The following is a 27,845-nucleotide window of genomic DNA, read 5'->3' as shown; positions in this document are numbered from 1 at the left end:
AGGTGGAAATGGCAGGGTTTGCGAGGCCTCTGGGCCCTGAGAAAGGGGAGCGGCAGGAGCACAGGGGGACCCCTCACCCTCCTCCCGGCCCCGATGAGCGGCAGCACCAGGGAGGCGCGGGCTCCCCGCCTCTGCTCAGGGGGAGGCTTCAACTGCTAACAATCCGAAGCCTTCCCCACACCCCATCACTGCCACCCTCTGTTGCCAATAAAGGGAACGTTCTCCAAAATGATGAAATCTCAAGGCGGCGCAAATCCTCTGCTGGCGAAATGCTACAGAAAGCACTGCACGGATGGTGGCCGCAGTCATCAGCATATCTGCAAAAATCCAGGACGCGGAGATGAAGGAGACCCCTGTCTACGTCATAGCCATGGACCATTCTTTTCCTTAAAATAACCGTCCAGCTGCTTGGGAAGAAATGTTGGACAGGAGAAAACCACATTCTCCCTCTGCGCGGCACAGCTGAAATGGGGCTGTGCTGGTGCAGCTCAAACAGGCGGCATCTCCAGCCCTCCCTGCTCTGTCCCCTCATTAGTGGGGACCTAGATCACATCAGAGAGACAGAAACAGAGGCTCCTCGGGCAGAGCACTGGTTCCCAGGTGATGGTGGAAAGAGGCTTCCAGCTCACAGGTTCCTGCGAGCCTCGGTGGGATGGCTTCTGTGACGGAGGCTGTCACTCCCAGGCTCCTGGGAGGAGGACTTCCCCCCTGGGTCCTGCAAGGTCGTCGGGAGGACTGGCGAGGTTAGAAGCATCATTTGTGCCCTGTGGCTTTGTTTTCTTTCCCACAACGATTGATTCCAACATCACCACCTGGCCGCGCTAGAAATAATTCTGATCATTCTACCCACTCAGGAATTCCAGTTCCCCTTGTCTTAGGAACTAATTCTCAAAGGAATGAGTCCCTCTTCTGCAGGGATGTTCAGAAGAGAACGGAAGAGTATTTACATGCTCCTTCAAAAGCCACTCAGAAAGAAAGCGCATTATCCAGAAGGCAGTTTATGACAAGGTGCCCAGTGGAATTACGAAATGTAAGGACCACCACAGGCAGACGTAACGATGCAGCAGAGGGTTGTCAGTACCTTCTTACATTGTCCAAAGGTAAAGAGAGGGTCCCTCTGGGCTCTGCCACTGGAAAGATGCCCTTCCCACACCTGCGGTGGGCGCGCGTGAGCAGCGGTGTTCGTGAACGAGGAGAATTTTTAAGCACACACTGATCGCTGCGTCTGCTGTGACTCCCTTCTGGCCAGCTTTCCTCGTGCCTTTTTGTGTGTAGAAGTTGTCTAGATGTTCCGAAATCTAAGTACTTGTTTTAACACTGAAATAATAATAAAGAAGACGCAGCGTGTGAACAGCCGTGAGACACTCGTGCATCTTCATAGCCTTCGGGAGTCATCATCTTTCAAGGATCATTTTTCTAAAATTAGCTCTTGTCACAGAGCCGAGAAAACATTCATTCTGCAGGGCCCAGGAGGGTGCCAGCCCGGTTGGAATCCTGCCTCTTCACGACCTCAGGGGCTCCTTTTACAAAGGACCCAGGTTCTTTCCTTGTCTTTGTTTTATGTTTTATAAATGGAAGGAATCCTCAAGGCCACTGAGGGTCCCCTCCCTGATCCATGCCCTCTCCATCCCAGCCCATTCTTAAGCTAATGCCCAGAAGCACAGAAAGGGAAAGGTCAGCGGGTGGAGCAGGGCAGAGCGCCCTGGTGGGAGGGCAGCCTCTTCCCTGCCTCCTCTCTGCCCCTGCAGACCTGCAGTGCATCTTCCAGAAGCTCAGCTGCATGGCCCGCAGCTTCTGGCCAGTCTCCTGGTAACCCCAGGCCCCGGGATGGAGGGATGGAGGATGCTGTGTGGGCTGGCCCACTCGGGGGAGCTCGCTTGGCAAAGGCGTAAGTTATGAAAACGAGTGCCCCCGCTCCAGTTCAAAGCATGGGTGCTTGAGCAGCGTCAGTGTGGAGGAGCCAGACCTACCTGAAGTCACGCGGGTGGGCGGCTCCCAGCAAAGGTAACCAGTGTCATCACCCAGTCAGGTTAGGTCAGGTCGGGGTGCGTTGGTGTTATGAACGCAGGAGTCAAGCTGATGACAGACCAGCATCAGATGCCGCCTCCCCCAGCTGCCCGCATAGCATAGCAGGCGCAGCACATCCACACCTTCCTTATAATTCTTTGTTCTCAGTTTAATCTTTACAGCAAACTTCCTACAAACATCATTATTCTCGTTCAGCATATAAAGGAGCTGGAAGACTGAGTGGTTCCCTTCCTGTACGTGGTTCCCAAACCCGTCTTTTGCACCACAACTCGAAGCGGGGGATGTTGCACCATGTTTAAAATCTGAATGAGATTTCTCTTTTCTCTCTGTCACAAAGGACCGCGATGGATTTCAGCCTAGCTACCCGCCCTGACGGGACACGGGGCCCCCAGCATCGCATCTTCTCTAACATCCCTGTTCATGTTCCTGGAGACACTGGCCTCCCAGGTCAGCTCAGAAGCCACACGGCTCCTTGCTGGCATTCCTCCGAGAGGGCGTGGCCTGGCCCACCGCCAAGGGGATCTGCCCCGTCCGTGTGGGAGGCCGGTTCACTGCCATTTCCAGGGAGGCCCAGGCGTGAAGGCCCGTCATCTCCGGGGGCTTGCTATCTAGGTGGGAAGACGAAATGATTCTGACTGCTTTCTCTGTCCCACGATGGGTGGATGCACCAAGGAGAGACAAGGACTGAAGTCACCCTGGCTGCTTCCAGGAGGAAGGAGCAGAGGAGGACACGGAAGGACAGGGCAGTACGGGCGGAGTCAGGCAGCCCCAGTTGGGGTGCCGGGACCCGCACATGCCGGGCGCACGGACAAGGAGGTGCCCCCTCGCTAAGGCCAGAGGACCACCCTTCTGGGCCGATGGATCCAGCAGCACAGGGTTTTCCCTCGTGTGGCAGGGCGGACAGGCAATGGTGTCAAAGGCAAAGACATGACAGGCGAGCGACTCCGGCAGCTTTCAGTTCTCAGGACCTTCTGCAGTGAGGTGGCAGGTGCCGTCGGGCGGGGGGAGGCGGGAAGGGCTGCAGATGCCCGTTACTGGCTGCGTAGACGCTACACAAGCTGCCCGCCAGCTGGGGTCTCTGGCTGCCTGAAACGCGCCCGTCTGCTCCGGACACAGTGGTCTGTTTGTTTTGTGATAATTAACTTTCAAATATTTACACTTGATACCAGCGATGTGCCAAGGCTCACGGCTAAAGCTGGAAATTAGCTTCACCCTCGTGTTTACCAGTCACGATGGAGGAGGGTTCATACCTGCCACTGGGATTTAAAGCTCTTCTCTGATTCCTCAAATGTACGTGGGTTTGGTGGTGAAAGTGTAGGTGGCCGGCAGGTGGTTCTTACAAGGAGGCCTCTGTACTGGCTGGAGACCCCCTCCCTGGGGAAAGCAGGCCTCCTGTCCTCATGAGTTCTCCACCGACGGCACGCGCTGGGGCGAGGACAGCGCCCGCTATGATTGCAGGCGGTCAAAAGGCGGACCGCGATAACGCTCTCTCCTTACTTCCCAGGCTGGTTGAAAATAGCCAAGAAGGAAAATGCAATTGTAAGGGCATTTTAAATTTAGACGCCCTACGACTTCTTTCAGTTTTCATGATAGGAGGAATTGTCAATATTTAAATTTAATTATTACGTCAAAGCCATATTATTCGATTTTGTCTTTCATAAAATAAGTGTAAATGAAAAGATGATTCTGGTATACACAAAAATCACCTTGGCCGGTGCAGAGGTGCAGTGAAAACTGGAGACGGGGGAGTGGTTTTCTGGGCCAAGGAAGATGGCAGTTTGCTTTAAAAGGCCATTCAGTGGCTGCAAGGGTCCTGAGGTTTGCGGTTAAGGATGGACCTTTTGAAACCTGTTTAGGAGAAAATGCCAATTGCTCTCTGACCGAGCACTGCACTCCTTACGACAGAACACACCTTCCATAGGAGTGACAGGATAGCCAGCCACACGCTCCCAGGTGGTGGCTGTCATGGAAGACTGGGGCTGGGAGAAACATTAATTTAAATTTAATTTAATTTAAATTTAATTTTAACTAAAAACGTTTTTATATAGTTATAGAGGTTTTTTTCAATGGCGGTACCGTGCACGCTAAGCACTTGCTGTACCTCTGAGCTACACCCTCCTCCCACTTTTTACTTTAAAACACATATATACACCCGTACCATGGAGTCAAATACAAAACCAACCTGAAGATTTTAAGATAAAGATTTAAGATAAAACATGAGACTTCAAAGACCTTTCTCAGTGTGGTGCTTTCAACTCTGACACCTGAGCTTCAAAGCTGGAAGTTCTCCATCCTCAGAGCTCAGAGCTCCCCTCCGCAGAGGTCGGGAGCCTCGGGGCTGGGACTCGAGGACACGGCCCCCAGCGGACGGAAGAATCACCCAGACGTAGTTCACTTCATTTCTCTCTAGCCTGCTTCTCCAGCTTTCAGTTTTCAAAACCAGTAAAAAGTTTCCAGATGACGAAACCATCTCTGAAGTTTAATATCTGCTAATTCCCAACCACCCCTGGTCCCCGCTGCCTAGTCACGTTCCCACGTGAACAGCAGGTGCACGTGCACGTACAAGCAGGGCACGGACCTTCCTTCACTTTATTCAATCATAAATTCCACAGATACCTGGACACCTGCCATGGGCTGGATTCCAGGTACACGATGCTGAGCAGATCAAAGATACCCCACCTGCCCACCGAGCCTAAAGCGATTTGAGAAAGGCAGACATAAAGCACACAAATCTTGCAGGAAATTGTGCATTCTGACGTTTTCCACATTCCTTCTCCCCCTGTGGCTTCCCTCCCTTCACAGCGACAAACAGGAGGCCCCCCCCACGCCCAGGGACACCTATCACAGAGGAACCAGGAACTTTTAAAAGTTCAAAAGCTGTATTTCAAGGGGCGAGAAGGGAGGACAAACGTTTGGAAGACTGGCTGAATCCGTTTTCCCTTGCCCGAAGGGAGATCAAAACTACGTCTGACCTGATGGACAAGGGCACAGGGGACTGAAACAGGAGAGTGAGATGCCCCAGAATATGGCTGAATTCAGGTAACACCACGTTTCTCCAGCACCCGCGGATGTGGACTGTAGACAGTACCCACCCTGCGTGACCGTGCGGCTGTGGGTGTGCCGTGTCTTGGGCTGCAGTCCTCCTGCACTCCTCTCCACAGCCCTGGCTTCTCCCCTGAACTGCAGATCCTTGTGTGACGGCTCCAGGGGCTTCAACTTTGCAAGTCCAGACAGCCCGGGTTACCCTCTTTTCCTCCCTGAGTCTTTCCCAGTAAACGCATTCACCCAGCCGCCCAGGTCACGGGCTTTGGTGCAGTTCCTGGTGCTTCTTTCCATGTAAACCAACTCCAGCCCCAACCACCAGCAGACCTTGACGGCCCCAAATGAAAACACATTCCGACTTGCAGAACTGATCACCTCGTCCGCTGCTCACTGAGTCCCAGGCCCCTCACCTGCTTCCCTCCTGCCTCCTCCTGCCAGGACTGACCACCTTGTCTGCTGCCCACTGGGTCCCAGGCCCCTTCACCTGCTTCCTTCCTGCAGATGCTCCGGGAACAGAGGAACTTCAGGTAGAGAATCAGCGGAGCCGGTTGCTTGCTCCCAACCCTCCTTTCTTCTTTCCTCCATGAGACACATGCGGTCCTGGCCTCCACGAGGTACCGACCGTGCATGTCTCTCTGACTTCACTTCCTGCCACTGCCCCCTGGTCCCTGAGGCTCTGGTCACACTGGGTCCCCGTGGCCCTTCCTCTGCCTGGAACTGCCCCCTCCAGGCCCTGCCTGGACTCCTGGCGCACCAAGGTCTCAGCTCTGCTCCCAGAGGCATCCCCGCATCCTCTGGTCCCTGCTGCCCCCTCAGCGGGCCCCGTTGTCACTGTTGGTGCTTTCACACCTGAGACATTCATGTCTTCTCCCGCGGGCCAGGCCCTGAGCTCCGGGAGGGAGACCTGTCCTGCCTCCACGCACGTGGTGAGAACTCAGCCCCTCCGGGAAGGAGGTGGGGACGGAGGGGAGTGAGGGACTTGAGACAGAAGCTTCAGGGCATGACTCAGACCAGGGACCTTGGGGTGGGCATGTGCAGGCAGTGAGCAGTGAGATTCTAGCCCAGAACAAGTGGACGATGAGGACCTGGTACTTGGTGGCAGGTGTGCTACAGAAGAGGAGCCTGCACACTGAGTCGTGACGTTTGGGTAAGTGCGTGGGTATCTGACAGACACTCCAGAAAGTCCAAAGCACTTGTCACTTAGTCTGCACACACATCGTGATGTGGACACACTGGCTTCTGTGACATATATTAACAAGAACGTGTGAGAAAGACTGTCATTTTAGTGTCTTCATCACATCTAAGGACATTAATAAAATGCAGTGGGTTTCAGCCTCCCCGTCAGAGCTCAGTAAAAACCTTCCCTCATAGATAGTTTTGACTAAAACTGAGTCATGTACAACTGAGACGGGGGAACTTACAAGTATGGCTTCTGGAAGTTCCTTTTGTCAAGGAGGACGAGAGAAAAGTGACAGTGGTAATACATCCACAGCCACCAGCCTGGGCTGACTGCACAGAAGTTGTGCAGGGCTTCAGCGGGACAGGGCGCTGACAGTTATAACTCTAGGGAGGCACCAGACCCGCCCAGCTCCTGAAAGGTCACGGGCCGAAACTCAAGGTGGACTAGACGGGCAAGACCACGGCCGTGACCAAGTCACCAGAATCTGAACGGAGAAGCCGACCAGGACGAGAGGAAAGCAGTGCATCACGGGAGATGAAGGATGCTGTCTGAAGCTGTGTGCCTCCGAGGAGACTCCCTGCATCGTCTGAATCCTGGTTCGGTATCTACACTAAACAGGTGATCTGGGTATCTCCCCACCCTGGCCCATCCCAGCCCCCCTCCTGCTGCTGCCATTCCTCCCTGTCCTGCAGAAGCTCCTTCTTCCAATTTGTAAATAAGTCGTGGCATATGAGCTGCCCCCACATCCCACGGGAATTCACACACACACACACACACACACACACACGCTCACACACGCTCACACACATGGTACAAGCATTTATTATACGTCCAGGCACTGTGCTATATGGCAGGGGTAAAGAGGACAATATAACACAGTCTTATCCTTCATAATTCTAGAATGTAGTGAGAATAACTGCTAATGTCGCCCTCATGGTACCTGTGTCAGGCAAGAATATCCCATTATTGAGTGGAACTGATGTTCAGTTGTTCTTTCTCACTCTTATGTAAATACATAAACAATGTTACAATGAGGGTGTCTGTTCTAATTTCCACACTGAGTACATGAATGTTCTGGAGCAGAAAAAAAAATCACTGCTCCATCATTTATTCACTCATCAAACATCTCTCGTAAGAAGCACTTGGACATAAAACTATTAGCGGCATACGGTATTAGTATATGTGGCATAAACAAGATGTCAACACCACTGGCCCAGAGTAATAAAGATGCTCCAATCTTCAGATACGACCTAGTCTGGACAGGACAGATAAACAAGGTCCCACTGTACAGCACAGGGAACTATATTCAGTGGCTTGTAGTAGCCTGTAATGAAAAACATGAAAAGGAATCTATGTATGTATATGTATATCTGAATCACTGCTGTTCACCAGAAATTTATATCACGTTATAAATCAACCATACTCCAATAAAAAAAGGGGAAAAAAAGAAAAAAAACCCACAACAGCTCCAATCTTTGTTGCCTCTCACTCCTGAACGCATTTGCTCTTTTCATTACTGCTCTCAGCAAGAGGTAAATAAAGGCGTTTTTCCTTTGCTCTGCAAACGTCTGCAGCAGCTCTTACATTTACTCAACACGGCATTAACTCCAGCACAAATACACGCGCCCAGACGGCTTTTTGAGCAAGGGAAATGTTTTTGATCTTTATCACAGAAACCCTGAATTCATCAGCCTACAATTTATTCACAATGTCAGATGAGCTTGATGAAAATCTGTATCTGGATTTCATTTCCGAGCAGTGTGGAGGGACTACTCTGAATTCAAGGGGAAAGAGTACACCCTAGAGTAGGGTCCGACCCTCTCAGGATGTCAGGCGCAAGGTGGGCACGCGGGGCTCCTGTGGATCCACTCCGTATTATGTGCTAAAAAAACCACTTCTTACTTGGTTGCCCTTCCCCTTTTAGTATAAATTTGTGGTCCAGTTCTACAATAAGGTAAAATATCAGTTACGTACAGTTGTACAGAGTAAATGATAATCTTTTGAAAATATCCCAGGCTGCAATAATAAAAGTCAGTTAAGGGGTGGGCATGGCTCAGAGATAGAGCACGTGCTCAGCATGCACAAGGTCCTGGTTCAATCCCCAGTCCCTCCAACAAAAATAAATTAACCTAATTACGCCCCCACAAAATTTTGATTAAAAAAAGTCAATTAAAATGATCTCTAAAAAGAAAGAAAAAAAAGAACCCATCGGCCATCACGAGGGCCGGCCTCATGGGCACAGTCAAATGGCCGTGCTTGGTTCCATGCACTCCGCTCACCGTCCTGACATTCTTAATAGTCGTGTCTCTGAGTTTGGGTTTTCTGAGTGAGGTCCGACGGGGAGCAGGACCACGGAACAGCTGCTCCAGCAGAACAGACCCGCACAACATGTGCGGACCACGCGTGCCCGGCAGCCCCGGCCTCCCGCCCTCCTGCAGCCGCCGGGGCGCCCCGCGCGCGGATCCCAGCGAGCCCACCGTGCGTGCAGGTCGGCAGGACTGCAGTGAGCACGCGGTGAGCTGGGTTCCTCTGTAAGGACGGGGGGCCCCACAGCCCCAGAGGCCACACTTCCTGTCAGAACCAGAGCCAGCTTCAAAGGCAGAAAGAGGCCAGTGTTCTAAGAAACACAATAGACCGAGGGCCCCATCACGCCGTCTGGTTTCCCCTGGGGCCCCTTGGCCGGACCAGCTGTCACAGGGCTCAAGGCGGCGGAGTCAGCACGTGAGCCCAGGCTGATGTCACGTCTCCTTCACTCTTGCACCGTCTTCTCCAGCCTCCCGGGAAGAACAACAGGGTTCAGACTGTTCCGGAAAATTTTTGTCATTATTCCACCATTAGCCATCTGCACATCTGACTGTTACGTGTTTATTCTCTTTGACTTTTCTTTCTCCTTTTTTTCCTCATTCTCACTGAATCGTTTGAGCTGTATTTTCTCCATTCACTGAGCGAGTAGCCACTCTGACCCAGGAACATACATCTGTGACCCGATGGAGAGTCAGCGAAGTGGACACTTTCAGAGAAACGGGCGGCCAAGACATTTCTAAGAATCTTACTAAACACAACCAGATGATGAGGGGCCTCAATGCCAGGAATCTCCACTGCACGCATGGCCTCTGAGTCCCAAAGACCCCCAACCACCCGGCAGGCTGTGAGTTCGATCATTCGTAAGTTACATCCCAGGACGAGGTGTTATGGAAGACGGTAATGCAACAGCAAGACAAAAACAAACCCGAGTCTTCAGGAGGGCTGCGTAAACGAGGGCCAAAAAGCATTTGCCAGTCTGGCAGCCAGTTCCCCTCGACCACTGTCCCGAGACTGTGTTCTGATCAAAACAGATCCCACCCTGGGGCCCAGAGCAGACGTGCTGATTGACATGGAAAACCACCGTTGGTCAAAAAAGACCCAGATCATGTTTCACAGAGGAGGACACCGAAGCCCAGAATCCAGTTAACTTTTTCCTGCTTTGTTATAACAAAAAGTAGAAGAAATCACAGGCAAAAATGTAAAACACAGCACGGGAAGACTCCTAGGAGATAAGACGGGAGAGAACCTGGATGACCTTGGGTGTGATGGTGACATTTTAGATATAACCCCCGAGGTACCGTCATGAAAGGACTCACTGATATGCTCTGGACTTCATTAAAGTCAAAACCCCCTGCTCTGTGAAAGCAATGTCAAGAGGACGAGAAAGCAAGTCACAGACGGGGAGAACCTGTTTGTCAAAGACACAGCCGATCAAGGCCTGTTCTTGAAGCCGTATGAAGACGTCTTAAAGTTCAACAGTGAGAAAATAAGCAACCTGATTAAAAAAATGGGCCAAAGACCTTAACAGACACACAGCTGGCAGACGCGCACAGGAAGAGATCCTCCACATCACAGTCATCAGGGAGGCGCAAAGTGAAACAACAGGAGACACCACCGCACACCGACTAGAAGGGCCAAAACCCGGAACACTGACATCACCAAGTGCCGGCGAGGATGTGGAGAAAGGGAACTCCCGTCGCTGCTGGTGGGAAGGCAGAACGGTGCGGCCCCTTTGGAAGATGGCGTGGGGACTTCCTTCAAAACTAAACAGATGCTTACGTAAGACCCAGCAACCACGCTCCTCGGTATTTACCCGAAGGAGTTGAAAACTTACGTCCATACAAAAACCCGCACATGGATGTTTTTGGCAGATTTGGCAGCTTTATTCAGAACTGCCCAAACTTGGAAGCAAACAAGACAGCCTTCAGTAGGTGCATGGATAAGTAAGCTGCGGTAACAACGAGACGATGGAATATTATTCAGAGCTAAAAAGAAACAAACTATCAAGCAATGAAAAGACGTGGAGGAAACATAAATGCATGTGACTAAGTGACAGAAGCCGTACTGAGGAGATTCACCAGCCCAGGATTCCAGCTCTAGCACATTCTGGAAAATGGGGACCGATGGAGACAGTAAGAGGTCAGTGGCTGCAGGAGCAGGTGGCTGGGGGTGGGGGGTGAAGGGCCAGAGCACGGAGGGTTTTTACTGAAACTACTGCATGCGATGCTGATGACACATGATGGATACATGTCATTATACATCTGTCCAAACTCACAGGATGTACGAGCCCACGAGAGAACCCGAATGTCAACCGTGGGCTTTGAGAGATCACGATGTGTCAGTGCAGGTTTATCAGTTGCAACCAATGTACCACCACTTCGGGGGGAGGCTGTGCATGGGGGGCAGGGGGTACGTGGGAAATCTTTGTACGTTCTGCTCAACTCTGCTGAGAACCTTAAGCTGCTCTAAGAGTCTTAAGAAAAAAGTAGAAAAGAAAGAAGAAAATTAAAAAGAATGACACCCCCAAATGCCCCCAATACTGGAGTCCCTGGAATCTGAGACTCAGTCTGTTGTCCCTTGCGGGTGGCCCTCCACCCTCTACGGTTTATAAAGAGCTCCCACATACTGTGCAGTGCAGTGCCACATGGGTTACAGATTAAATGTCCAATTCTGACCTCAGTTGCAGACTGCAAATAAACTTTTCACAGGTCATAAATTTTTAGAACCTGCCGTAATAAACTAAGTATCTTGTGTCCAAGTCCCACAGCAAAGACAGGTGACCTGGAGTCCCCCAGCGGGGTTTGCCGTCCACGTGGATGCGCTGACCTGACTGACCAGAGAGCACTGGGGACGGAGGCTGAGGAAAGACAGACAGCGCCCAGGACGAAAAAAACGTCATCCACCCACCGTCAGTGTAGAGTCCGGGGGCTTCAGAGACAACTACAAGAAGCCAACTTGTTTCTCTTCTCAAGAAGGAAACTTCTAACCTCAGAATGTACGTGTTCCCACGAACGTTAATTACAGCATGAACTGGGGAGTGAGTGCAATAAAGAACCCCGTCAAGTGCTGATCCCTTGAGGGGGCGCAATCCAGTTCGTTCAGCCATCCCTTAGCAGCGAGGTAAAAAGTCCTGGGAGGGGCTCCAGGGCCCGGCTGCCCGTGTCTGCCATGAAAGACGTGTCCTTTATTCAGCAAATATCTAGGGAGGAATTTTCGAGCCCCCGGCGACACCGAGATAAATTAGATAAATTCCCATATAGAAGAATCTTCGGTGGGGGTGGGTGCTGGAGAGGATTTAGGGGTGGCAGGCAGCCAGATACATAAGTCCCAAGGTGTGAGCAGAACGGAGGCAGTCCTGGGGAGGGACCCCTGACAGACTCCCTGGGATTCTCGATCTGGGTCCAGATCTGGGTCTGGGTCCGGGTCCGGATCTGGGTCTGGGTCCGGATAGGGTCTGGATCTTGGTCAGGGTCTGGCAGGGGCGGCCAGGAAGCCAGGGCAGGGCGTGCTGTGTCTCCGGCGGCTGCTGGGCACAGAGCTTCCCCCTCCACTCAAGATGTTCTGGGAACTAGCAGGCGAGGGCCACTGTTAATTTCCGTCGGCAAACAGAAAACACATTTCGTCTCATCTTTTCGTCTTTCCCTCCAGAAGCCCCCAAACCCTTGGACTCCTTGATAACCCATTCCTGTCGCAGGAAGGCTGCTGGGATGGGGGCCAGAGTGACCCCTCCACCTGTTTTCTAGGTCAGGGAGAGAGAAGCTGGTGTTTACACAGAGCAGAACCCCTCCCGCGGTCTCCCCTTCCCAGCAGAGTGGGGCTTCAGAGCTGTCAGTCAGACCCTTCCAGAACACGCGAGAACCCGGGGGAGGGAGGAAAGGATCTGACTGCTTCTAAGACCTTCTCATCAACATCACTGATAGCGGAGGCCTCGCACTCAGCAGTGCAGGGGTCCAGGTGGAAGCTGAGGTACCCCGAGCTCCAAGGGGACCCCTCCCTGCATGCCTGCACTCCACCCCTTCCCTGCACGAAGCAGGGCTGAACAGAGGGCGCAGCCCAGGGGGCACCCGGCCCCTGAGCCTGGGAGACAGATCCCTGTTGGTGTCGCTATTGTCGGGCCACCTCTGGGTTGAGCCACATTCAGCTCTGCCTGGGGTGGCCCCCGTGCCCGGGGTGACTGCCAGGAGGCCCACCTGCAACATGGCCAGTGGCAGGGGGCAGGGAGAGCCACCTGCATGGGTGGTCACCTGGGGTGCGGGGCCTGCACTCAGCCCATCGCCCCCCAGTGAGATCTCCCCACCTCTCCCTTGGCAGAGAGCTGAAGTCGAGGTGCATACGGCCCTGCAGGATGCACCTCCTCCCTTCCCAGGACAAGGAGGGCCCTTCTTTCAAAAAAAAAAGAAAAGACATGATTGTTTTGGTGAGCATGCTGATGCTTCATGGCAGCCCACTAAGAGGGGGCCACAGAGGCTGAAACTCCCACTCACTCAAGACGTTCATGAAGCCTAAACCAAGGGAAGGCAGGACGGAATTATTCCTCTGAATGATTACATCCAAATTATTCATCACCAGTTTCTAGAAAGCCACAAAATCATGTTTAGGTTGAGGCTCCCTGCCAGAGAGTAAACTTTCTCAAGGAGCCTGAAGCAGCTGGAAAAAGAAAACCAAACCAGTCAACAAGCAAAAACATCAGCCAGTACGAAGGCCAAGGCCAAGGTCACCCCCTCACCCAAAAGCTTGGGATGAACTGGAATCCAGTTTCAATATCCGTCGATTCTGAGTTCCCAGAAGACTGTGCATAAGCCGGGTTGGTATCAGAGGGTCAGGCCTTCCTGGCTGGCACCGGAATTCCAGAACACAGTAACAAATTTTCTCACCATGCCCAGTTATCCAAAATCTCGTCCAGCACAACAACATAATTAAAAAGTGCAGAGAAACCAACCGGTGATGCAAACCTTATTAAGCCGGCACAGCATGACTCACAAGGAAAATTAAAAGGGCTTGCTTGAGGGTACACAGAGAGCTAAGGTCCTTAAGAAAAATGAAATAATTTGCACAGATTTTCAAATTTTAATGTATTACTTTAAATGACAGCAAGATCGCACGCTTTGGGACGCAGCCCAGACCTCTAACAGTAGACGGAGCTTTCCTACCAAGAGCCTCCTTTGCCGGATGTGTGACTCTGGGACAGACCTGAGTTGGTGCCAGACCCCCGGGGGGTGGTGGGGTCACTGGACGGAACTGCCTGGGTACCACAGTCTGCAGCAGGACCGCTAACAGCCAGCACACATGCAGACATTAAAATCCACTTAACTAGATGATGAAAGTAATTTAAAATTATTTCCATGGTTGAAAGGAAGTCCACACTAAGGTTCCTCTCTCTTTATTTGCAAATGGTCCCTTATATCCGAAGCATACGGAAATGGAGCAAGGAAACACTTTATTTAAATGCCCTGTGTGTGTGTGTGTGTGTGTGTGTGTGTGTGTGTGTGTGTGTGTTTTAACTCCATGTGCTTTGATTAAATTCCTGTAATGTTCTATTTACCACTGAGAATTACTTGAAGTTCCTAAGTTCAAACCATGAGCAGCCTTTTTAACTTTAATTCTAGTATGGGTTCAGAGTAAGGGAGAGTCCCTTTAATTAACTGACTCACCCAGGCATGCCCCAGACGCTACCTAGACCTTTAGAGAGAGAAATGCACTGTCCTTAGTGCACGGAGGGTGTGAGTCGGGAAGATGCTTTGAAAATACATGAAGTTCCACATAAACTCTAATGACCTCAAATGCATGCTGACCCTCTGTGCAGAGAAGGCACCCTCAGCCCAGGTAGCTGTCTCCTGCCAGGATCGTTGGCAGAACAAGGTCATGGCCACATCAGACACATATGGCCAGGTGTGTTAGTGCCATTCCCTGGCTTCCAAGTAAAGGTGTGTGTTAACTTCCCGACCTGCATGTGGTTGGACTGAACTTAGGGTCAAGGCATTGCATTTACAATTCTTTGCAGACAGCTGATTTTTTATACCTTCCCTGGTCTAGAGGTACCTTTTCCTAATTTTAATAGCTGTTCCCAAATGATTTGTGGGCAGGCAGAAGATGCAGCCCCGTCACAGACCCTGCTGAGCCCCTTCCCTGGGGAGCAGCCTTAATCATCACCCCAGGTGCTGAGAATGTAAGTTGCTCTAATGCGCTCATACACTGACGACTCCGAGACAGAGTGCCTTTATAAACTCTCCTTGGGCAGATCCTGCTCAAATTATTTACTAACGTCTGACCAACGGCATGTGTCCCTCACTTCTGATGCTTCCTTAAAGAAAGAAACATCGTTTGTCAAGATGATGAAAAGAAAGGTGAATTTCAGGTTTTCTCTGCGAGAGTCAAAGAAGTGTAAAAATGAAAAGGTTGAATGTTTTAACTTTGACTTCCTAACATTGCAAGGAAATGTGTTTCTCCAAAGTGATGACCTGCAGCCCTAGAGAGAAGGTTTGTACAGACTGGTCCACCTGACCTATGGTCCCTCATCCTTGGAACATCCTGTTCACAGATCCGGGCGACATATGTACACCGGATTCAACTGGGAAAAAAGGCAAAAGATCCCACCCTTTCCCCTCTGTTTTCAGAAATCATGTTCAGGGAGCAGATGGTAGTCCTTTCAGTCAAGCAGTATTTTAGCTCCACTCACTCCACGTGGGTTGAGCATCCGAGATCAGTCCTGGGGGGTGTGTTTAGCAGCTGGGACACTGCCTGCAGGGCTGCCTGCAAGGACCTTGCAGTTCAGCAGGGGTGAGAGCGGAGTAAACAGTCACTGTAACACAGGGAGGAGTCAGTGCAGCAGCAGACGGGACCATCCACCGTGCATGTGTGCAGGTGTATGTTTATATGCATGTGTGTGCGAGCGTGCGCGCGTGCGTGTGCGTGACGGAGGCGGGCGAGTGGAGACCACAAGCAGGGGGCCAGTCCAGAAGCCCATGATGTTCTAAGCATCCCAGACCGTGTCCCCAAGGAGAGGGCAAGGTCACATGACCAAGCCTCGGGTTTGGCAAGATGACCCTCCGCATTCTGGACACCGGCCGGCGTGCACGAGGTGCGCCGGAGCGGGTGGAGGCACCCGTGGAACCATCTCCCGACGGAAATGTGCCTCCAGCTACGGCCCGGGCGGGCGCGCCCCCACTCCTCTGCAAGGAATATGACGAAGTCCAGGAGCTGGAGCCGCAGACACACTGTCCTCCGGAAACTGTGTCACCGTCTCCCTCAGGGGAGAGACTCTGGGCGGGAACGCGAAGCACAGCCGCGTATTTGAAGCCAGTTCCGCTGCACCCGCCCCAGGGCGCCCGGAGGAGGGAGGCGGGGAGAGGCAGCTCCCTCTTCGGGGGACAGAAGCCAAGTCCAGGCTGCCCGCCCACCTGGCTCCACCGGCATCCGGCCCTGGGTTGAACCCCACCTCCTCCGCTTGAGGAAAACCCCGAATTTATACAGTATAATCTGAGTACATCATATCTTTATTGTGCAATCTGCCTGGTATGCTTTTTACTTGAAAAGTCGTATCTCAGTTTCTTATTCCCTTCCTTTCTACAGATTTTACGATGCCATTCTACCTTGTCTTTATAGCCTTTTGAACTTTAGTTTTCCATGGAGTGAAAACCTCCCTCGAAGTTCGTCAGGGCGCCCCAAGCACAGCCCAGGCCACTGGTATATTGGACTGAGGTTTCAGATTTCTTTAGTTTTCAGATTTTTCTTTATTATTTCCAAATGGCAATGTAGGATCTCTGTGAAGGCAAAAACTTTGCATAATTTATATGACTTTAATCTTCCATGGCCTGCTGAAATTTTCTGTAAGCTGGTTCCTTAAAAATGTCTCCTAAGTGAGTCTAATGGCATTGTGCAAAGCATTTCATAGGACAATCCGTCTGTGTCTACTTGCAAAATTAAAGTGTCCAAATTCACAATTAAAAGGCTACAAGTTGCTAAATGAAATAAAATTCAGTTAATAAAGAAAACTTCGTGTTTTTTCCATATAAATGTTATATATTCACTTTCATTTTAATAAATTGAAATGTGGTAAAATATGTCTTCAAGATTTGAGCGTAACGCACTCACCAGCTTTTAGTACATTTTAAAATTTACATTCGACCTTGTGGTTGAGACGAATGGAAAGGAAGATCTCTAGCACCCAGCAAACGGCCAGTCCAAGCTCGGACGTTACCAGCAGCCGAATGCACGTCACACAGCAAGGGACTCTCAGTGCAGCTGGACTCTCAGATGTCTGACTTCCTGCCTTAACAGCACCACCACCATTTCATTCCCGGCTACCTCTCTGCCTTAACTCTAGAAACATACTGAATTGTTAAAGGCTACCCTGTTCAAACTTGAATGCAAGCGGGTAACATACAGATAATCAATACTGTTAGAAATCAGGACGGTGGTGACCTCCTTGGGAGGGGGAACGAGGCGGCTTCTGAGATGCCGGTAACACATGCTCCTTGATCTAGCTGGCTATACAGGTGTATTCGGTTTATGAAACTCATCAAACTTTATACTTATGATCTGTGCGTGCACAGCTGGCCTTGACAAAGGGTTTAATAAATAACTTTTCTCTGTGGCAATCCTCTGGTTAGAGATGTAACTGGAGAAACAGGAGTAAAACTGACCATTGGAGAAATGACACACGCTTTCTTCCTACAATACACATGGACGCAGGAAGCCCAGGAGTGAAGAAAGAAAGAGTTCTGAACTCTCGGGAGGGAAAAAGCAAGGGAAGCTAGGGAAGGGGGCGGGAGGTGAGGATGTCATGTCTTTATTTACCTCTTTCTTCTCCCAAATCCCACTGCCGCTCTGAGGACCAGCGAGGAAAGAGGTGTGACTCGTGCACGAAATGGGGGTGTCTCCTCCAGGCCGGTTTGCAAGGGGGATCACTAAGCTTGCTTCCCCGTATCCTTCCAGGATCCCAGGGGGTGGCTGGGGGCTTAGTTCCTCCTCTATCTTTTGCACCTGAGGTTGACAAAATCTGATACGTGAGCATACATGGAGCTGAAAAGAATAATATCCTGTGAGAGTAAAGACAGTTTTGTGAATTAAAAAAAGAAAGTTGAAAAAAGAAAGACAAGCCCTGGACCTGCTGTGTTCGAGGGTGTCACTGTGACCGCAGCACCTGGGTTCAACAGTCGCTCGGGGCACCGAGGGTCTTGAGGTGAACCTTCCCACCCGTCCCCCATTCCACTGACACGGGCAGGGGGACTCATGACAGTGGCTGCTGCTTCCTGTCCACCTACAACCAGCGGGCACCAAGGGAAGGGGCTTCATCGTGAAATTTCACAGGTGAAGGAATGTTCCAAGGCACCTGACTTTATCTCCATAAAAATGTCCTTGGCAGGTACACAGAGGAAACACGGGCAACGCTTAAATACCTAACCGTCACCACAACCCTCCTTTCACCCAGTGAAAGTGTAACAGAGCAGTATAAAGCCAACACACGCACACATGACCGTCCTGATAAAGTCCTGTTCTGTCTGCCTCTCCCCACGTACAGAACTTGAATTTTTCACTCGAGAGAAGAGTATGTGGGCTTATGGGAAATACATACCCTGCAAAGCACGCTCATCAAACCATGTATGCCTTGTGGTTCGACAGGGAGTGGTTTTAAGGTGCACCAAAAGATAGTCCCCCCCCCCGCCTTTTTTTGTATTGGTATTTCTCAGGTGACAGTTTTCTCAGTTGTACAATGTAATTTACATGGTAAGCTCCCTCTTCTAACAGTAAAAACAAATTCATTCATTTAATCATGTACTTAGAGTTTCACATTGTCATTAGATGAACTGTATCATTTGGAAGGCAAATCCTGTATTAATTGTACTTTTTTCGACCCATTTGTAGCCAGAGGTACAAATACAGGTTTTTAACACATCATAAACTTATATACACTTATATCACTATGCTTTCGAGGAAGCGACTATTCACATTTATTTCTGAATAATGAGCGCTATTGGATTATCTAAGGGATTTACCCTTTCCCTAATTTAATTTAAAGCTAAGTCATTTTAGAAACCACAACAATTACCCACATGCAAGGACCTTTATTTGAAAAATAATTTGAACATGGAAAACCAATTGTTCTAAATTTAATAAAGCATCTTCCTCTCAGGCTCAAACCTTAGAAGCAGCCCAGAGTAACACTTAATGTGTGAATTATAAACTTCTGAAAACAGAGGCTTATAATCAAGGCGTCGCAGGAGTTTTCTTTACAGTGTATTTTCCAATATATTTCTAAATGTCCCAAGAGACCACTTTCTAAGCTTTGCTCTCTTCACCAACCCCGTAACTCAAAGCATGGAGGTAATGTTCTCGAATCGTAGCTTAAATTTTTCCTTGGAAATTTCACTTCTGTGACAACCTGTGAGCCTGAATTTCATTCTAACATCATCCACTTGAATATTCCAAATGGCAGGGGCCACTGTTAAGTGTCAGCTCAGTTCTCCTTCTCCCTCTGAGTTCTGGTGAAGGCGTGGGGTCCCTGCCATCTGCTTTCATCCTGGCACAGCCCTCCTGAGCCAGCAAGCCCAGCTGTGGTTGGAGACGTGGATGCTTACAGCCAGTCCTCCTCTGGTCCCACAACAAGGAGAGGAGTCCTCCCCTTCCCCTGGGGAGCGGGACCTCATCTCACACAAACCCAGCCTCCAATCCCAGCTCTGCCACGTCCTTGCTAAGCGACTTTTGAGGCAGACACGTCCTCTTTCTGGGCTCAGTATCCTCACCTGGAAAACGGGGGTGATGATAATACATCCCAGCTGCGGCCAGGGTGCTCCTCCACACCCTGTGCAGACCGAGCAGCAGGGCGGGATAATAGTGAACCTCGAAGCAGTCGCTGTCATCATCCTTTGAATCTCTGCTCTCCCCAGGCTACGCAGTGTTTGAAGGGATGTGTCCACCATGTGAACTAAAGGTTCATTCTCTTCAGAGCAGGGGAATCAGCTGCGCGGGATCCCAGAATACACGGTGATTAGTTCGGAGGAATGCCAGCATCAGAAGACACCTTGGAGAGGATTTAACCTGCGTCTTCATTTGACAGCCCTGGAAACTGGTCACTGCAGGGGTGGCAGCCCTAGGACTCGGGTCGGGGCCGTCAGCCAAGAGCTCTCCCTGCCACTGGGCTCTCTGAAAAAGTCCAGTGCAAAACTGCAACCACAGCCCTCACAAGTTTTAGAAACCATGTCTGCCTGGAACTGGAGGTTCTTTCCTAGAGAGGACGACAGGGGGCAGCAGAAACCAGGAGGGGCATGGACAGCTCTGTGCAGACAGAACTTCCTGGCGGTGGGCAGCATTGCTCTGACGTCATCTCCATCCACAGAGCAGTTCCTCCCCCAAAGCAAGAGGGACAAGACAGCCCGGAACCTGCCTGTGGACAAGCCAAGACTGTCTTAGTAGCCAGACCACTGCTGGGACCCAGCTGTACCAAGCGGCAGGTCAAGGACGGATGCAAGTGTTGGCCCAAACCACCAGCTCAGGACCACTCCGGCCACACCCCACACCCTTCACCCTGTGGCCGCCACACCACCCACAGGCCAGGCGGGTTCCAGGTGTTCTGAAGTGCAGCTGTTCTCCATCAGTTCTGGAGGAGGGGCTTGGAATTTCAGATCAGGATGGGATTTGGTAAGGAGCTTAATAAATCCTTGTTTCTGCCTATACCCTGTGTATTTAATAATGTTTACAAACACATCTCTCAAAAGTAGGAAGGAAGGCTTTCAGAAAAAATGGCAGATGCATTGACTGGAAAAGTCCAACATTGATACCCTAACAGTAGCTGGTCATCTTCTGTAGGACACGCAGGGCTTGGCCTTGGCACCAACCTGCTAAGAACACTGAAAACTGCTGGGTGAATACTACCTTCCTGGTCCAGATCCCCCAGTTAACATCGAAATCCATGTACTTATTTCTCTTACCGTCAGTCGTGAATTTCATACCATAGTTCTTTTTTATGAAGAAGCTTTCAGTGCTTAAAATCTCAAAATTTAACATATCTCTACCTTGAAGGCACTATCTTTTGCTAAGACATTTAAGCAAGTCGAATAAAGTACTTCACTTAATTTAAAAATTAAAATTTAAGATTATGTAAGAGAGGATCCAGGAGGGGTAAAAACACTGTCTACTTAAAGAAAGGTGAATATTAAAGAAAAAAAAAACTGCCCCAATTACCAATGCCTAAGATGTTTTTATTCAAAAAAAAAAAAAAATCAAGAATAAGACACCAAATCTGAAAATTAAAAGTTTCTCAAAGGGCAAAGATCCCCAAGTTTCTGGAAAGGAACCACCATTTGTTTACCTAAGTGGTAGGTACAGAAGCCTAGAAATGAGTTTGTCATTATAGGGAAAATGGGAGCACTTGAGAAATACTTGGATAAATTCTAGAGCTAGAGTATAAAATTTCAGTATAAGCAACAGATCAGAGACTCATACTTAAATCATCTCGGAAAGAGGAGAGTCTCAGAAAAAGAGCTGCAGATACAAACATGTACAGGAATGTCGCAGCAACGACTTCACTATTTAACGTATCCCTGGACCCAGCTTAAGTCTTCAGCCCATGAGTAAACCCATTCCCTGTTAATTATCCTCATCAGAGACTGAGCACAGTTGATTGCCTTTCTCTGCATAATAAATCCGTTCACATATTTTCAAATATTAAATCATCTCAGCCTTGAACCCTCCAGGCTAAATGCTCTCATTTCTTCATCTTTGCTTCCCGGATCGTGTGCAGCACAGAATACACTCACCTCTGCTGGTCTCCACGCTGAATGCCCTCCCCAACCATCTCCCCCTCCCAAGTGGTGGGGCTCAGAACCCCACTAAAAGTGAGGCTCACACCACAGCCTTGACAGAGATTTAGCTCAAAGCTCCAGCAGCTTCAACTGCACCAAACAAAAAGGTGAAACGCTACAGTTTACCTCACTCACAACAAAAATTGGATCAAGAATTCCAGCATGTTTGAGTGACTTTTTTTAACCTAGCTGTGAAATCCAAGGCGATTCACCCCCTGTTTTAAGCCGCTCCTATTCTGATCACAATATCCATCTCCTACTGTCAACAGTTTTCCTGATGCATTAGTGGAAAACGCAAGCCGTCCAGTGTTGTAAATTTTGGTTGCCAGTTTCAGAAAAATAATGGGTTAAAGAGAGTGGGTAGAAGTAAGTTCAAGATCATGCATCATTTTTTCCTCTTAAGAGCCATATTAACTCCAAGTTTGCAACAACAGGATGACATACAGCTCTTCAATGTTGGAAATTCCTTATTAGCCACAAATTTTATTTCAATGTGGCAAAGTATGTTGACCCAAATTTCCAAAAATGTAAATATCAACTAACTGGCCTGAGACTTTTAAAAAGTGCAGAAAGTACTTAAAACGCGTCCTGAGTCCGCCAGTAATGTCCTCACCAGCAGACAGCTAGCCGCGTGGAGGACCCGCCGGCCCCTTCACGTTAGAACCGCACAGAAAGCAAAGCTTTCGACCAAATACGGTTTACCTCTCCTCAAATTTTTACCATGACCACTAAAAATACGTTCACCAAACAATCTAGCCAGGCATTTCTTTTCTCAAGTGCTTCTCAGATTATAAAAGAGCTCTCAAAGTTCAGCCTGACAAAACAAAGATGGTACCAGGAGGAGAGACCTGGAAGGCGATCACAAAAAGTCTCATTTAAATTCCTGGAAAGCACGGCTTCTCCAAACAGCTATTCGGATCGCTCTGCAAAGCGTCACTCGCTTCCAGCCCTGAGTTTAACTCCACGCCGTCCCCCAGCCTTGCAAAATCCGAACAAGAGAGGGATGTTACATTCCGTACCCCCAAGATGCATCCAAAAGCCTCTGTGCACACGGTGGAAAGTAAACCACCCCAAAGCAGGAGTTTTCCTGACCCAAGTGCGCAAGAATTAACACCGGGTATTCAGGATTCTAAAGATCCTTCCTGCCCCTAATCGTTCCAGCCACAGAACACTGGAAATCAATGGAACGCACTTGAAGCTTTAAGAAGTGCAGTTTTGCATGGGGGTGGAGTGGAGAAAGACGATTAAAAACCTCGATTCCCTTCCAGAGCCAAAATACAAGCCACCTGGGCACAGCCGTGTCCGCGCGTCCCCAAAGCGCCAGCCCTCCGGTGGGCTCACCTCTGGAAGAATTTCCTGCTTCTCTCCCGAAAACCACCCTTAACGTCCCCCAAGCAGGTCTGGCGCCAGGACGCCGAGTCTAACTCGGCGCTGAGCGGGGCCAGGGCCGCGGAGACCCCGCGGCGGCCGCCTCCGCCCCGCTCGACCCCGCGCCTTAGGTCGCCCACCTTCTCTGGACGACGCGCCTCCCAGGGCCCGACCCGGCGGCACTCGCGTCGGAGACGAGCGTGTCACATCTTCGCCTCCGGCAGCCGCTCGGGCGCGCGCCACGCGCTCCCACACTCGCCCCGACTGGAGCGGAGACCCGGGGCCCGGGCGCCCGACGCGCGCGCGGCTCAGAGGCTCCCGCGGCGACCGCCCGGCTCCACCTCCCAGCCCCGGCGACCCGCGCTCGCGTCCCGGGCGGCCGGCGGGGTCGCGTCCGGGCCAGAGCGCTCGGCGCAGGGCAGCAGCGGCAGGCGCGCGGGGCTCGGCCTCCGGGCCGGCGCGAGGCTGCGCTCAGCCCGCGCCGCGCGCCTCATTGTTCCCGGCGGCGCGGCGGCGGCTCCCGGCCCTCGCGCCGAGCCTGCGCTGCGCCGCGCCCCGCCCCGAGCCCGCGCGCCCCTGCGTCCGCCCCGGCCCCTCCGCGGCCGCCTGCGGCCTCCCCCTCCCGGCCCCTCTCACCTAGCGGCCGGGCGCCGGCCCCGAGAAGTTCCCAGTCCGCTCCCAGCGCCCCGGCCCCGCTGCCTGGCCGCGGCGGCGCAGGGGGTGCACGGCGGGGCGCTCCCCGGCTGCGCGCCCAGCCCTGCTTCTGGCAGAGAGTGATTGCAGACTTGGGCGGCGCGGCGGCGCGGCAGCCCGGAAAGGCACGCCTGTCCCCGGCCGCCGCCTCCAGCCAGCCCCGATCCTCCGGGGGTCACCTGCACAGGCTCCGCCCGGCACCGCGCGGCACTCGGGGCCCGCCGGCGGCCGGGGTGCAGGAATGAGGACGGGCAGTGAGTGGCGGGGAGGGGGTCGGGGCGCCTGGCCCCGCGGAAGTGAGTCTTTGTGTGCCCGGCTCCAACACACCCTCCCGCGGCGCCGAAGGCCGGGCTACCTGCGCGCGAGGCAGCGCCCGAGAGCGGGCCGGGTGGGGCGCAGGGGAGCGTAGCATCCTCCCGGCCCGCGGCTCCCTTTGTTCCGCCTGCTCCGCCGGGTTCCGCGCCGCCGCCTGGCCCTCGCTCCCGGGAGCTTCTTCGAGACGCCCGGGGTCGGGGCTGGGCCGGGAGCGGGCCACCTGCCGCTGGGAGTCCCCTAGAGATCCATCTGCCCGGCCCTCCCCACCGCCGGCGCCAGGCCCCGCGAGGGCCGGCAAAGTTCTCGGGACGGCGGCCCTGGGGCTGCTGGCCTGGCGCTCCGAGAACCAGATCGGGTGTCCGTCTGCTTGTGTGCGGAATGCCCATTTGTCGCCGCGACCCTCTTGCCCTTCCAAGGCGGCCGCAGCTGGTCCCGGGACCGAGACCACGCCGCCCTTTGTTTGCTGGTTAACATGTGCCTTTGAACTTCAACGCAGTCCCCGCTTGCGCGCGGGAGGCCGTGGGCCGCTCCCTCCCCAGGGTCCTCTTGCGGACCCAGAGCCCGGTTCCAGGGTGGGTAGGCGAGCCCCCAGGCCGAGCAAGGTTCAGTTGAATGATGCTACCAGGTAGTGTCCATCTCAGAGGGACGAGTTACCCCTACCCCTCCATCCCAAGTCCTGGCGGGAGACACAAATCCTTCACTAAATACATTATTTGAAAATGTGTATGTACGTTCATTGTCCTAATTGAGGATTTTGGGAAAAAAACAATTAACTACACATCCAGTTCATTCAGTGTTTATTAAGTGCCTGCTATGTGCTGGGGACTCTTGGAGGGGCGATAGACTTGGGAAGGTGAGCAGAATCTCTTTCCTACCCTCAAGAAGCTTGCAGAAATTGAAGCCATCACAGGAGTTCCACTAAAACCTTCTGGGCAAAATGCACTGTACTCAAAAAGTGCAGGCCGAAAACGCTTACTCAGCATTTCCCCGATTATGGTGATGGCTTCCGACACCTGGAATTTGGAGGAACTGCATGGAGGAAAAATGTGTCGCATGGACTGAAAGAAAACAAGAGTGTTTCATAAATGTGAAATACGTACAATAGGGCTACAAAGGAAAAGTGTCAGTGTCAGAGTCCTGGGGCCAGTGGGGGTGGGAGTAATGCAGAAAAATCCACCCCTGTCCCCTAAGGGCTCCGGGGCAGGTCTCATCCTCTGAGGGCCTTGGTTTTCCCTTCTGTGTAACGCAGGTAAGAGGTCCTACCTTCAATGTTAGTCCTAAGAGGGTAAAGATCAAGTGCTGAAATGTCTCCCTCATGCCTGGAATATGATACATAATGAGCTGTAATAATTAATAAACAATAGTAGCCATTATGAAAACACTTTGACCATGAGATAGAAAAGTAATTCATACATTCTTCTTGTAGTGTCTATGCATTTAAATGCTGCAGAAGTTGCTGTCTTGAGTAGCTTAAGGAATTTTTAATGAGACATTAAATAAGAGTGGCCAAATACCAATTAACTTCATGCTTGTAGATTACCACCTGAAGGTAAATATGCAAATCCTTGTTGTAAAATTTTAAGTAGATGGAGCTTACTATTTATGGTTGGGGTACTCAGTGAAGTGGGGCTAAATTGACTTAATCTATTGCTTCCTGAAGAAATCAGAAAGTTAGCTGACATACATCCAGCTGTCGACTGGTGATTGTGTCTGTCAAAAAAGTGTACGGCAAAGAAAATACTCTGACATCTTTTACTTTTATTGCTTGGAGGCACCCCAAATAGGAGCAGATTATTTAACTTTTTTTTTTTTATTAGTCTACAGATCTGTGAGAAATTCCAGGGCTCTCTGGCACTTGAATATTCCTTTCCTTAAACAAAACCAAAAAGCAGAACAACTTATTCCTAAGCACCAGAAACCTGCTTGGTGTTATCCGTGCACTCTTAATAACCTGCATTTCCTTTTCTGTTTTTAAACTCAGGGTCCACCCCTGTCCTTTCTCACCCACTGCCGGCTGATAATGGGCTGTGTTCATAGGGAATATGCCTTCTGTTTTGGGGGAGCTTGTGTTTGGTGAGCAGTCATGTCAGGAAGCTCCGTGAGCCTCCTAGCTGAGAAGCATCTGGGTTTGAGTGGGAAGTGAAAAGTGAAGATTTTCTAGCTATACCATTGCTGAATCTGGGGTATTTGTTAACTACTGTTCACAGAAAACACTTCTCTCCTATTATTCTGCCATTCAACTCTCACCATAAACCCACAGATTACAGACGGGGAAACTGAAGCTGGCAGTTTTATGTACATGTATATATGACTGTTTTCTCAAAGCATAGGGTCTGCAGGTCCTGATTTGCCTGAGAGTGCCATTCTGTAAGTGAAATTAGTGTTTCAGGGAGGAAAATCGCTTATAGATTTCTTCCTCACACTTAATCTGTGAAACAAATTTGTCTGTGGTCACTGCAAACATGAACTGTGGATGCTCACTTATTTGGAGCCCATTAAACAATGCTAAGATGAGGAAGAAACATTTTTTTCCCTAGGCAACCCATTTTTAAAAATTGTCATTTAGTCTATAGAAATGTTAGTAGGGAGACGACCATTATTGGGAAGAACCCGCCTCAGAATTTTGGATGCTTGTAGGGAGGGACCAGAATCCTGGGCCTGTGGAGTGAACACACACGTGTTCCTTCTGTGTTTTCAGATGGAGAGAAAAGATCTTTTTTAGCATCCTATAGAAGAAAAGATACCGTTCCAGCATCAGAGGGAGAGGAGAAGACACTGAAATGTGATTGGCGCCCGCAGGAGCATCCAGACCACGCCTTCCGAATGCCCCAGCTCCCTGGGGAAGCCAGGCCTCAGGAGGGGTCAGGGGTCACAAGCACACCTGCAGGACTGAGCCAGGTGAAAACAAGTCTGGTTGTGAGAGAAATCCCCTCTCCTGAACTCTCCCTTCTGGTCCACCAACTAATGTCAAAAGGACAGGACTGAAGCCTGGGGAGTCTGGGATGTCCCCTGACCCTGTCACCTTAGTGAAGCTGCCTGAGTTTCCTGCACCCCAACCACGCTGTCGGCAATACAGACGAAACCCAGTTTACAGTCACCTCCCAAGCTCACAATAGTCACAGGGCACTGCACTTCACAGTTTATGTAGAGGCTTTCCCACCTCAACTCTGAATAAGGGAGGGAAGACATGAGCAGATGAAAGGCCATCTAGAGGTGGCCCTACCACTTCTGCACTGGATGGCAGTAATAATATATTGATATTACTGACATATTAAGACATATTTTAAAGGCTATGTTCTAGGCCCTTTATAAATATTAGTTCATTTAATACTTATAACAAGAGTGGGGTTTTTTTTTTGAGTGTGAAGGTAATTTTTATTAAATAATTATCTAGAAAAAAAGAAACAGGATTTTGATATTTATTCTTTTTTTATGTCGCCACAGCAGTCTCTCCACATCACTCATTATTTGATGACCCTAGTGTCACTTCAAATAAAAGCCTGTGGTCATCGGAATGAATAGATACAAACCGCTTATTGAAATAGGTGGCTCTTCAAAGTTCTTGTGTGTCAGTGTACCAGAAGACAAGGGTGGCTTTTTAACCTTTTTTATTTTGGAGGAATTTCAGACTCACAGCAAAAGTGGGTGACTAATACCTTCCCCCGGATTCTGCAAACACCGGCCCCGGCCTGGGTCGGTTTGCTGCCCCTCACTGTCCGCCCTGAACTGCTGGAGGACACAGAACTGCTTTCTTCACATTCTTTCCCCCCTAAACGCAGGGATCCCCCACTTTCCATAGATTCACTTGAAGCTATTCACTTTTAGGGAAAACCTACATTAGTACCTGTTTTCGCTAACAAAAAAACTATTTTTCACTTTTACAAAAAAAAAAAAAAGGTGAAAAGGGAAAGTTGCATTCAGTGTGGTTTTTGCACACGCGGTTGGTTATCGAGGCGGCAGGCGGGGCCCTGCCCAGCTCCCTCTGGGTCCACACTCAGCATCTCAGCACCTCGGCGTCCAGAGCGGTGAAGCATGTGTGCGAGCACCTGGGCTTCCGCACCCTGGGTTCTCTGCACCCTTTAGCAGCGCAGGTCTTGAGGTAACTCCTTCACTTT

The 27,845-nt window shown here is 50.8% G+C and overlaps 1 protein-coding gene across 3 annotated transcripts in view; it reads right to left on the bottom strand.

The window, feature by feature from the left end:
- ST6GAL2 (ST6 beta-galactoside alpha-2,6-sialyltransferase 2) overlaps positions 1-24,123 on the bottom strand; it is a 52,101-nt gene extending 27,978 nt beyond the window's left edge. The window contains exon 1 of one of the 3 annotated variants that reach the window (XM_031441017.2): positions 23,771-24,123. The gene's annotated coding sequence lies outside the window, so the exon portion shown is untranslated. Of the gene's footprint in view, positions 1-22,862; positions 23,121-23,358; positions 23,639-23,770 lie in introns of those variants that run through there. The other 2 variants (XM_064481772.1, XM_031441016.2) reach the window with 2 other exon arrangements.
- Positions 24,124-27,845: the final 3,722 nt, after the last annotated feature.

The sequence above is a fragment of the Camelus dromedarius genome, chromosome 33 (genome assembly GCF_036321535.1).
Source record: "Camelus dromedarius isolate mCamDro1 chromosome 33, mCamDro1.pat, whole genome shotgun sequence".
Taxonomy (NCBI): Eukaryota; Metazoa; Chordata; class Mammalia; order Artiodactyla; family Camelidae; genus Camelus; species Camelus dromedarius.
Note: the sequence above shows the minus strand (reverse complement) of the source record. Positions and strands in the feature narration are given on the sequence as shown.